This window comes from Mustela erminea, chromosome 6 (genome assembly GCF_009829155.1).
Source record: "Mustela erminea isolate mMusErm1 chromosome 6, mMusErm1.Pri, whole genome shotgun sequence".
NCBI classification, from domain to species: Eukaryota; Metazoa; Chordata; class Mammalia; order Carnivora; family Mustelidae; genus Mustela; species Mustela erminea.
The window spans coordinates 140,397,966-140,410,237 of record NC_045619.1 but is presented as its reverse complement, the minus strand read 5'-3'; the positions used below and the strand labels follow the sequence as shown (position 1 = coordinate 140,410,237).

Sequence of the window (12,272 nt, the reverse complement as noted above, 5' to 3'; positions counted from 1 at the left end):
AAAGAGCCACTCTTCGGTCAAACCCTCCTCCCCCTCCCTCGGTGACCAGTGCAATCACCCAGCTATTTTCAGCTGCCGTCCCGACGTCCGTCCTGTAACCTGCCTCCTCCGTCTTCTGTTTCTCCTGTTTATTGGGGGAAGGGATGCATACTGTCCAGAGGGGACGATCCCATGAGGGGGGCTGGACTTAGTTGCTGACCTATTAAGAGTTATCACAGGGGCGCCTGGGTGGCTCAGTAGGTTAAGCCTCTGCCTTTGGCTCAGGTCATGATCCCAGGGTCCTGGGATGGAGCCCCGAATGGGGGGGGGGGGTCTCTGCTCATCAGGGAGCCTGCTTCCCCCTCTCTCTGCCTGCCTCTCTGCCTACTTGTGATCTCTGTCTGTCAAATAAATAAATAAAATCTTTTAAAAATTAAAAAAAAAGAGTTATTACGGGAGCTTCTCTCAATGTGTATTTATTTATTTGTTTATTTATTAAAAGTCAACTATAGTGAGTCTGGTCACTCTAAGAAACCCTCAGTTTTGAGGCCTGGGAGTTGTCTGACCCAGGTGGGTCCCCCAGAGGGTACCACGCACTTTGGGGGGGCCTGTTCCTCCCTCCTGGGAGACGGAGCACACAGGATGCGCTGGTCGTTTCTCAGGGAGCACCCGGTCAAATATTTGCTCTGAATCATAAACCTCATCGTACTTTTGGGTCAAAGGTGTTTTTTGAGCCTTTCTATGGAACGAGGCATTTCATTCATCACATAGCCTCGAGCGTACTACTTGCCAGTCTTCCGGGGGAACCACCCCTGCCGCGTCTGCTCTGTGAAGATGTCCAGACCAGAGAAGGGGATCTTGCTACTTGCTGGAGGGAACCTGTGAAGAAGACCGGGTCTGAGACGTTTTGTGGGCGAACCATGTTGAAGGCCGTGATCGGCCTGTGAAGCAAACCTCCTCCTCTTTGGGTTAAGAGCACGGGGGCAGTTACTGTGTATCCCTGCGAGCTGGGAGAACGTCTGGTTTCAGCCGCTGTCCCATCTTCGGACACTGGCAGATGGAAGGGTCAGGCCAGCAAACAGGTCAAGGCCGTGGCAACAGGTCACAGAGCTGGGATTTCTGGGAAACTCATGCACTCATGATTCTCTCTCGCTCACGCTGCCTTGTCTCTGGGGAAACTACGGCAAAGATGAACTTTGGGCCACCCAAGTGGCCCAGGCGTGGCGCTCGGAAGAGCAGATCTCAGGCTGTGCTGCTGGGTCACTGAAAGTTCCGCCTCCTACGTTCCCTTGCACCGGCAAAATGAAACCAGGTTGAAAACCAAAAAGGAAAGCGGGAGGAACTGTGGTCGGGCTGTTTCATGGTCTGTTGTCATTAGCAACCCGCTTTCCGCAGAGACGAACGTCTGAACGGCTGGGCTGGGCGGGGCGGGCGCGGCGTGCGGAGGGGGACTCTGGCCCGCACAGCGGTCAGGTGCGGGGCTGAAGCCAGCGAGAGGAGGTCGGAGCGCTTCCCAGGCTCTCCGCCAGATTCCACACAGGCAACGCGGACGCACGCACGGAGCGGGGACCTGGCCTTCCAGCAGGTTCCAGCCGGCACCAGCTCTGATACCTGAAAGGGAAAGCACCCAGCTCTCCCGACTGCCGGAGGAGAGGAGCGAACGCAGCTGGACTCCTGCACGCGGAAATGCCCGCAGCTGACCGTGTGGACGCGGGTGAGCTCCGCGCCCTGGTTACTGAGAGCGCATGGCGCCGGCTGGAGTTTGAGAGGCTCGGCGGTGTGAACTCGGCCGAGTTACCAACGTGACTGAACCGCGGCTTGACTCGATTGGATGGTTTCTCAGATTTAAAAGTTTAAGACAGGAAACCCTTGGGTACGGCTGTTCTGCGTTGCTGTCGGGAAACCAGCACCCAGCAGCAAGCGGAGCAGATAACTTACCAGGGGGCAAAGTGCCGATGCTATATACCGACTCTACCCTCAGAGCTTCTGCACCCGGGCCTCAGGCCTGGACACCACTGCCGCAAGGGAGGTACTGTGTGGCCTTTCCACCAGTGAGAAAATTCTGGAACTTGATCCCGAGTCTCGTGCACACAGAAAGGCAGGGCCGTGATTTGAACAGAACCACATCCTTTCCATTATGGGCACTTGTCTTGGCAGCAGCGAGCTCGGGGCCCACGGGAAGAGGACGTTTCCTGGCCCTGCTTGGATCTGGGTGGAGTCACCCGTCTGGTTTTGCAACTGGGAAGATGCCAGCGTTGATGTGTGCCATTTGCAGACCTACCCACGGGAGAGCCACGTGGCTTGTTGGGCCGCCCCTTCCCGGTTTGTGAGACCACAAAGGACTCCAGGAGGTGGCGCCACCGCTTAGGCAAAAACTGCCCGGGGTGGGGGTGGGGGGGCACCTGTCAAGAACACACAGAAGGTCTGTCAGCGAGAAGCACACCTTTCTTCTGTCAAGCTTCTGAGATTTTGAGGTGGATCGTTCAGCAATGGTGGAGACGCTGGGCTCCAAATTCAGCTCACCTCGGGTTTTTTTGCGTGTTCAGCTAACAAGTCAAGTTCAACAAAACGGATTAAAGGACACGTTGTTTTCCCCCTTTATAGAAAGAGGCCAAGTTGATACATGAATTAGCATTTTATTCAGGGTTACCAAACCCTGCACACAAAAACACAGATGCTCAGTTCAGTCTGAATTTCAAACACACGACAAATACCATTTTTAGTGAGTGTGCTCCGTGCAACACTTGGGACGCGCTTACATGCAGGTAATTCATTTACCTGAAATTCCAATTTACTGCACCGCATCTGGCGCCCCGGATCTCATTCTATCACATCCTTGCTGTGGACCCTGCTCGGAAAGGCCTTCCCGTCACCTCCACGAGCCAACATTACCCCCATATCCGGTCCCAGCCCGGATGCCGCTGCTTCCTGGAGACAGCCTCCCGCGCTCTGTCCCCACAGCTCCCGAGTGGCCCTTGCCACCCATGCGCCCGCCATGCAGATTTCTAACAAGGCTTGCTTTTTTTTTTTTTTTTTTTTTAATTAAAGATTTGTTTATGTATTCGGAGAGCGAGAGAGGAAGAGAGAGTGCGCCCGAGCGTGGCTGGGGAGAGGGGCAGAGGGAGAGAGAGAATCGCAGGCCAGCTCCCAGCTGAATGTAGAGCCAGACTCGGGGCCCACCAGCCCGAGATCCTGTCCTGACCCGAATCAAGAGTCGGATGGTTCCCCAGATGCACCACCAGACGCCCCAAGGGTCGTTCTGCTTTCAGATTTTAGATTCTTTTTTTTTTTTTTTAAAGATTTTATTTATTTATTTGACAGAGACAGATCACAATTAGGCAGAGAGGCAGGCAGAGAGAGAGAGAGAGAGAGGAAGAAGCAGGCTCCCTGCTGAGCAGAGAGCCCGACGCGGGACTCGATCCCAGGACCCTGAGATCATGACCTGAGCCGAAGGCAGCGGCTTAACCCACTGAGCCACCCAGGCGCCCCAGATTTTAGACTCTTGAGGGTGGAGGCAGATTGTGAGTGTGAATGGAAATGACACACACGCCACCTTAAAAAAGGGGCGTGACCTCCCTTCGTCCTTGTCCCCGTCATAGGCGGGTAAGCCGGCCTGGACCCCACACAGGCCGCGTGTTCGGGATGGCAGCAGCCCCAGGAGGGGGATCCGGGTCACCGACACCCAGAGTCTGAGCTGAGCTGACTCGTCGGAGCTTGGTCTGGCCCAAGCTCTACCTGGGAGAGAAATGAGCTTGCTTTCTTGGCGTGTGGAGCGTGTTTCTCCGCTTGCAGGGAGATTTCCGTCCACAGGGTCACTTGGGGAGGGAAGGGCACGAGGCCCGGGGCTCTGAGCCCAGGAGGGAGCAGCCCCCAGGCTGGAATTGGCACCAAGGCCTTCTGCGTCCATCCGAACCTTAGCTGAGTGTGGATTTTTGGGAAACGTGGGCCTGCCGTGGGCCGCGCAGAGGGAAGCTCTAGAACTCTGGGCGTTGCTCCCCTGCGGCCGCATGTGGCTGAGGAAGCACAACACCTCGCATCCCAGCTGGGCCCCCTCCGTCACCACCCAGGGAGCCTCCGTGGGTCCGCACCACGAGAACGGTTGTTTTTTAGACATCCCATCTGCGGTGTTGCTGCCCGTTTCATTTGTCTTTACTTTCAAACACCCAGCCCACATTTTATCGTCACTCTCTGCGTTTTGTGTGAAGCTACTGCACATAAAAAGACTCTTACAAATCAGCAAGACACGAAACAAGAGACAAAAGATAACGCAAAAGACTGATTTCCATAAATGGCCCCCTCAAAGCTGGTCTGCCGTGTGCGTGGGCTGGTGGCCTCACGCACTCAGGCTGCCCTTGGCTGCCTGGCCGCGGGGCCCGCTTTGGCTGACGTGGCAGGGGTGTCTGCACGCACAGAGCAGATGCGGGGAACACACTGAGTCGCCCTCCCTCCTCTCTTGGATCCCTGCCACTGTCAGGACCATCAGGCCAGCGAGTCCCAGCCGGCGCGGCCCGGCCGCTGACCCGAGACACACGAGTGAGCCCAGCTCACAGTTGGGTTCCGCCAGAATCAGCAAAACCACCCAATGACCCGTGGAGTTTTCTTTCTTTCTTTCTTTCTTTCTTTCTTCCTTCCTTCCTTCCTTCCTTCCTTTCTTTCTTTCTTTTCTTTCTTTCTTTCTTTTGGTACTAGAGAGAGAGAGAGAAATAGAGCACAGGTGAGCCAGCCGGAGATGAGGGGAGGGGAGGCAGAGAGAGAATTCCAAGCACACCCCCACTGAGTGCAGCGCCGAGCCCACATGGGGCTGGATCTCGTGGCCCTGAGATCACTACGTGCGCAGAAACCAAGAGTGGGACGCTGAACTGACTGAGGCACCCGGGCACCCCACCTACAGACTCTTGAGAAATAATTAACAGCTGTTGCTTTAAGCCACGGAGCCCAATGTGGGGCTTGAACTCAGAACCCTGAGATGATGACCTGAGCTGAGATCCAGAGTCAGGCGCTTAACCAGCTGAGCCCCCCAGGAGCCCCTTGAGGTAGTTTGTTACCAGGTAATAGCTAACTAATACAGATAAAAAACACAAAAAGTCAATAAGCAGATCTAAGAATCTTTGATCTGACCCATAATTAAACACAAACTTGAAATAATGAGCTATTAAGCCAGGTTAGTAGAAATCAGGTGTGGTGACCCAGCTTTGCTGGTGGCGTGTTAGACTCAGTCACCTTCACGTGCGGAGGGATTCTGGAAGGTATTTTGGCAAAATCCAGCGTGGTGGGTGTGTGGCACTCCAGGCGCATCCCAACCTCCTTCTCACGTGACCTCATACATCACAGAAGCAGGAGAGTTATAAACTACGGCCCCTAGGCTCCGGTAGAGCCGGACTTCTGGATGTGAGCTAGATTCTGCTGCTTGAGTCTGGGGAGGAACCGGCGCTCCTGGGAGCAGACGGTCATCAGTGATTTGTTTCCAGGAGACTTCCTGACCGCTTCCGCGTCCCGATGGCAGCTTAGACGGCACGCTGCCGCAGCTGGCAGGCGAGGGGCAGCGGCCCGGCCAGCAGGGATTTGCCTGACGAGGAAGGTAGGACTTCTCGAGGCCCAGGTCTGCAGGATGGCTCTGGAAAGTCATTCCTCATGTTCGACCAAAACCTGTCTTTGAACCTTGCAACGTTTCTGCACAGCAGCCCACAACTGCAGTAAACCTCTGATTCCTCACACCGGCTGGAACGCGTGCTGTTCTCAGGCCCTGCTGCACGCCGCCACACACATTTACAACATGTCCTTGACCCGCGTCTAGGAATTTCTCCTCCACTTCTACACAGAAGGACACAGAGATCCGCGATCACCGTGCTGCTGTTGACAACGGCGATTCTCAAAACCCCTGGGTGCCTCCTGAATGTCTATGGGCAAATTACGGAGCACTGTGAATGACACGGTGGGAGAGAGAAGCGGCAGGTCTGCGGGGACGAGTGAGAAGCCCCGTCCAGGGTGCGCTGGTACGTCACGGAAGTGGCACGGCAGTAAGCACAGGGTCTGGTAGGTAATCAGAACCCGCCGGTCCGCCGCCGGTTGGGAAGCCCCCAACAGCGGTTCCTTCAGGTCAGTGAACAGGCTGGAGGGGGGATTTTTACTTGTTGTCTGGATTCTTTTTCACCAGGAAGAGGCTTATTACTCTTATCATAAAAACTCATTAAATAAGGTGCATGAGAGTTACATCGGATAAGCTTATTTCAAATCCACAAAGAATTCCCTGAAGGTGTGACACGGGTCAGGCATGGGGTGCTCCTGGGCTGCAGGAGTGAGACAGGTGCCGGGGTCGACTTCAGCAGGCCCGAGCAGAGCTCACGCAGCCCCACACGCGGCAAACCACGCGATCGTAGCTACCAAGTGTGCAGCAGAGACGTGGAGGAGAGATTGGAGTCCGGAGCCTGGAAGGACCCATCACTCTGGGAGCTCCCGTGGCCTCCCCTGGCCTTCGAGGACCTCGGACGTCTCCTGTTCGTCCTGGGCTTGGCGAGCACGGAGTATTACACGCAGAGACTTGGTTAAAGTTTCCGACAACTCCATGAAGTTGGCATGTTATTGCCTCATTTTGCAGAAGGAATGAGTCTGGAGAAGCTAAGAAGTGAGGTCAAGGCCATGGCAGGGGCGTGGGCCCTCACCACCGTGTGCAGGGCCGGGAGGGGCCTCTCCCTGAGGGCGGGGTATCCGACGGCCGGCAGCTGCGGGCACCGGCAGGCTGGAGGTGTACCCCATGAACTGGATACTGCGCGGAATCATCCTTTCCTCCACTTACCACCCCGCCTTTTAAAAGATTTTATTTGTCAGAGAGAGAGAGAGGGAGCACAAGCAGGGGGAGCAGAGGCAGAGGGAGAAGCAGATTCCCCATCGGGCAGAGAGCCCAATGTGGGACTCGATCCTAGGACCTTGGGATCATGACCCGAGCCGAAGGCAGACACTTAACCAATGAGCCCCCCACCCCACCCGGCGTTCCCCCTTAGCCCACCTTGAGAAAACCCAATGTTGTGCCTTCTCTGCACCCGCAGCCGAGCAGCTGACGTGGCTGCAGAGAGCAGGACGAGGGGCCTCAGCCGATGTCCTTCTGCATTTCCCGGGCAGGGGGCTCTCACGCCGCTGGCCAGACCGGCAGCCTCCATGCCAGCACCGCAGCCTGTCCGGGGTGCAAACCCACACCTCACGGCTCCCGTCTAACGCCCCACTGGATCGCGCAGCTCGTGCCCAACAAGCGTCCAGGCCCACTCCCACACTCCTCCCCTGCCCGCCCGCTGTCCATCTTCCTCGGCCCGATGTGTGGCGATTCCACTCTCGGTTCACTCAGGCCCGGTCTGCACCTCTCCTGTTTCTCTCACGTTCCTCGTCCGGGTCACGGGTAAGTGCTGCTGATCTCCCTGGACACGGGGCCGTGGGCCGGCGCTTGTCACCGCGGCACCTCACCTGAGCTCGTGTGATGTCCTCTTGCCAGGCTCTTGCCCCCAGCTGGCATTCTGAACGGTCCCGGTCCAGCTCAGGAGGGTTTCATCCCTCCGCGGCTCACAGCCTCCTGTGGCTTCCTCCTTCTTGCCCACGGTAGAATGGCCCCGAATGGCCTGGTTGCCCGGCTTCCTGTTGGCGGCCACAGCTGGTGGCATCTCGCCCTCCCTGCACGTGGAGGGGCCGCGGTCTCGCACGCTGGTCTCGCTGCCCCCGGAGCGTCCTCCCCAGAGGGCCACACACTTTGTTCAGGGCCCCCTGCGACCCCCACACGGCCCCTGCCGTTTCCTGCCCCTTCTCTGCTCTATTTTCCTTCCCAGAACTCCCACTCCCCGACGTTTCACATCCGTAACTAGTTGCCAGGGTCCAGTCTGTCTCCCCTGCTACAGCAGGCCTCGAAGGTTCCAGATGAGTTTCCCAAGGTCACACGGTGGTATCAGACTGCATCCGAATCCCGGCAGCCTGGTTCTGGCCCGTCCCGAAAACCACGCTCCGCCGTCTCCCCACCCTGTGACAACGCCCGGAACGGGGCAGGACGGGGTGGGACAGATGTATCCCCAGATGTGGCTTCAGGGACCCGGGAGCCCCTCACACCAGAGTCCATGGGGCCCTTCAGAGATGGGGCAGAGGCCCAGCGAGCAGCAGAGGCACGTGATCTCTCTCCAGGGCTCTTCTCTGGGCCGGTCACTGGAACCAAGACTCTGGACAGGCTGTGACCGGCTTCCATCCCGCACGCCCAGCAAGTCCTTCCCGCCACCGCTGGGCCCTCACTTCCACCTCATCCCCTCTGCGTAAGGACCATATTAGCCTCCAGGCAGTGACGCCTTCCACACCCTTGCTGGCTCCAGGAAGCAGTTTTTTTTTTTTTTTTAAAGATTTTATTTATTTATTTGACAGAGAGAGATCACAAGTAGGCAGAGAGGCAGGCAGAGGGAGGAGGAAGCAGGCTCCTCGCTGAGCAGAGAGCCCGATGCGGGACTCGATCCCAGGACCCTGAGATCATGACCTGAGCCGAAGGCAGCGGCTTAACCCACTGAGCCACCCAGGCGCCCCACGGGAAGCAGTTTTGAAAAGCCCATAAATGCTCCGACTGTAAGTTCACACCGACACACGTGCTCCACCAACCCCACACCCACAAAATACTGATGCTACACGAGACACGCACGCAGTTGCCCTGGAAACTTCCCCTCGTCATCCCGTCTTCTTTCTCGTGTGCTCCCGATCCTGATCCTGATCCTGATCCTGGCATCCCAAGCCCTGGGGCTTTCAGGCTCCCTTCCCCTTCCTTCCCCACATCCCGCAGAGCCTGGACCCAACGAACTCAGCCCTTATCTGAGCCTGAAACACTGGGGTCTCACCCTTTCTGAGAAAACCTGTGCTGTTCAACGGTCTTTCTACCTTTCCTTTCTTGTCACCACTCAGCAGCTCAAGAGTGAGGCCTGCTTGGACCCAGCAGTCCCCTGTCCCCACCGGCCCCTCCAACTCCCAGCCCCACACGGCCCTGACCTGGGATCAGACCTGAGCCATTGTCAGTTCTGACACCCCTGCCTCTGCTCCTGCCGAGTCCAAGGGCTGCACGGATGTCCCAGTTCCGCTCTTACCAAAGCAAAACAAGAATGACAGTGTCAGAATAGATACGGCAGCAACACCGAGAAGCGTTAGTGATTAAAATAAAAGGTATGCAGAGTTTTGCAGTGTCAGCATATGCTGTTGACCTAAAGCTAGGGGAGACTGTGCGCAGCCTCACCTCCAACATACAGTACAGGCAGGAGGAAGTAAGGGTTGTTTCCGGGCGGTGGGAAATAGGTGATTTCTGTTTCTCCGTCACCACTGGAACCTTCGGCGAGCCTTGCCAGCCGGAGGGACCCCACGGCCCGCTCTCAGGTCTGCCCCCTGCTGGCGGCCTCCAGCAGTGCGGGGCAGAGTGGGAATCACAAGCCGGGGGCACCTGATGTCCCTTCATGGAATTCTCCATTTTTGGCCTGACGTGTGTAATTTCTTTTCTGCTTTGAGATCTCCTTTTTATTTTGTCTTGTGAATATTTTCTTGCACATTTTTTTCACCGTAATATATGTTAGGCTGTGGCTATTTTCAAGGGATTACAATTTTTACTTATTTCTATCTCCTTCCAGAGGCTTCTGCCCCTATTGGTCTTAGGAACAAACCCTCACGCTGGGTCAGGGGGGCGTGCAGGACCAGTCAACAGCCCTTGAGGAGATGGGTGGGAAAACACGTCAGGGGTCAGCGCCCCGATCACCTTGGTGAGAGCTCTGGGACCGTCGTGTGGGGGAGGGGCCGAGGAGGGCGGGCCCAGGGGGTGGGGGCACCGTCAGCAGGCCGACACCACCGCGGTCTGCATGATGGTCGGAGGGCTCACAGAGAGACACTGAACTGCAGGGACATCGACGTGGTGGCCAGTCGGGTTCATGTGCAAGCAGCCTACGGAGAAAGTCGGTTTGGGATAAACTGGGTGTGGCAAGGTCGAGAACGGGCCAGGGTCACAGGGGTGGAGTGTCCCCGCAGAGGTGGGCCCCAGAACAGACCAGAAGGCCAGGGGCCGCACACGCAGGGGCATCCCAGCTTACAGGAAAAGCCAGAAAAACCCAGGCGTGTGTCATCAGCCGTGGTGGGGGCCGGGCTTCTAGAGGGCAGGAAGGACTCAGACCCCTGAAGTGAGAGGACTGTGACCGAGGGCTACTGACCCACCTGTCGGGTAGTGAGGCCCGGTCACCCCGCGGAGGGGCAGTGTGTGTGAGTTGGGGGCTGGTGCCCAAGTCTGGCGGAGAAAGGGTGCCCAAGGTGGAGTTGAAATGGGGTGGGGGGGCACAGAGAGGGCATGTGGGTCCAGCACTCAGCACCGCGTCCAGGACACAGCACGTGTTCCAGAAGTACGAACCCCCACTCACACATGGGCCACACAATAACTTAAACACCGTCCGGGCCGTGTAGACAGCGAGTGAACAAAGATTCCAGGAAATCTTTGTGAAGCCAGCCAATTAATAAAGCACTTTAGTATCTGTTCAGGTAGTTTTGAAAACCAACTTTTCCCCTTCAGGATAAGAACTTCCAGGTTACCTAAAAATGCAATAAAAATCTTTATAGTCTAAGCTTCTTGGCACATAATTTTTCATCAGGGTTTTTCTTTTATTAAATGAGCACAATAATATTTTGATTTTTATTTTCTGCAACCACCTAGCTCCTTGTTTAGTTTTTAATTGTATAGCTATATGAAAGAAGTGGCTAAGACATTTGCTGCACACACTTGAACTGTTGGGTCAGTAGCTTTGTGTTACTGCCCTGACCCCAGTGTAATTCAGGGGGAAAGGTATTTTTTATCTTACAGGGATATGTAGCTATGTATTTTAATAATTGTGAAACACTGGAAATTAATGATGCAGACAACTTGGTGTGGTCTTTGAACAGCTCTCTGCAGTGTTTTTTTCTGTTAACCATAAATTGTATTTAAGTGCTTGCTCTCCTCTGCTTTTAAGTTGTACCAATAAAATCGGCAGACAAAGTCCCGCCCGGAGCTCACGCTCCTGTCGCGTCGCGGAGACGGAGGAAACGGAGAGCAGGACCCACACGTGTGGCCGGTCAGGGCTAACAAGGAGCAAACAAGCAGGGACGGGGGAAGGGGGGGTCAGGGTTTCAGATCGGGTGGCCTGGTGGGGCCTCCCTGGAGGTGGACTCAAGCTCCCACGATTCGGAAGTGAGGGTGCAACTCACTCCTGGCGAGGTGACCCCAGGGGCGGGTGGTTCCTGGACCGTCCCTGCCCCCTTCGCCACAATCAACACCACTGGCGTCGACACTGTGGTCTCTGGTCCTCCAGAAGCTTCAGCAGCCACGGTCTACACCACAGAATGGAGTCGGGAACGTGTGGGGAGCGAAAACGCGGCCTCATGCTGGTTGGTGAAGCAGACACACAGCTGGAGGTGTGTGGGGACCCCACTCGAGCCGCCGCGATGGGAAGCTGCGTGCGTGTGAGCGGGGAGGGCGGCCGGCGCCCCCAATGCCCCTCTGATCCCCCTGCGGGTAGCAGGACCATCTTCAGACCCAAAGGGCAGCGACACGGGTTATCTCCAAAGCAGCAGGAACCAAAGCTTGGACTGGCGTGGGTCGCACTGGACGCCACTCAGAGGTCACGAGACAGATGACACCAGCAAATGCTGGCTGTTGCACTGGGAACCAACCTGTGCTGTCCGCGATGACGGAGAACTGGAAAGTCTCACTCCTTCCCCCGCCAGCACGACGATCAGGCCGGGCCAGCGTGCAGTCAGTCCTGACCGGCTCGCGACCAGCAGAGGATCGAGTCTGGCCTGTGCCCGACGCGTGTCATTTCCAAAGACCAACCTGGATTAACTATTCTTTGTGACCCAGAGAAGATGATTTTTATCACTTTCCCCCAAAAGGAAAAAGGAAAAGAATCCGAAGGTCTAAGCACGCAGCCTCCCTTTGATTTGTGTAAACTGCTCCAGAACTTTTGGTTACAGAGTCAAGTGTCCTCAACGCGCCCAGGCTGCAGTGGGCAGGGGCTCCGGATAGGAAGTGCGGCCAGCGCTTGCAGAACAAAGGCCATTCTTCCAGTGGGACTCTCGCAGCTGCATCTCTTAGGTGTGTTTGTTATCTGAAGACAGCCCACGCAGAACCACTAAATAAAAGTAACCTCAAGATTAAAACAAAAAGCTCAGGGGTGCCTGGGTGGCTCCGTGGGCTAAAGCCTCTGCCTTCGGCTCCGGTCATGATCTCAGGGTCCTGGGATCAAGCCCCATTTGGGGGTTTCTGCTCAGCAGGGAGCCTGCTTCCT

At 56.3% G+C, this 12,272-nt stretch overlaps 1 long non-coding RNA gene and 1 pseudogene across 1 annotated transcript; both read right to left on the bottom strand.

The window, feature by feature from the left end:
• Positions 1–6,889: 6,889 nt before the first annotated feature.
• Positions 6,890–8,314, bottom strand: LOC116593645 (annotated as a pseudogene).
• Positions 8,315–9,553: 1,239 nt separating this feature from the next.
• On the bottom strand, positions 9,554–12,235 carry LOC116594437. Its single transcript, XR_004287221.1, has 2 exons — positions 11,659–12,235; positions 9,554–9,906 (listed from the first exon to the last, which is right to left on the bottom strand). It is a non-coding gene; the product is annotated as an uncharacterized LOC116594437 (long non-coding RNA).
• Between the last annotated feature and the right edge of the window lie 37 nt (positions 12,236–12,272).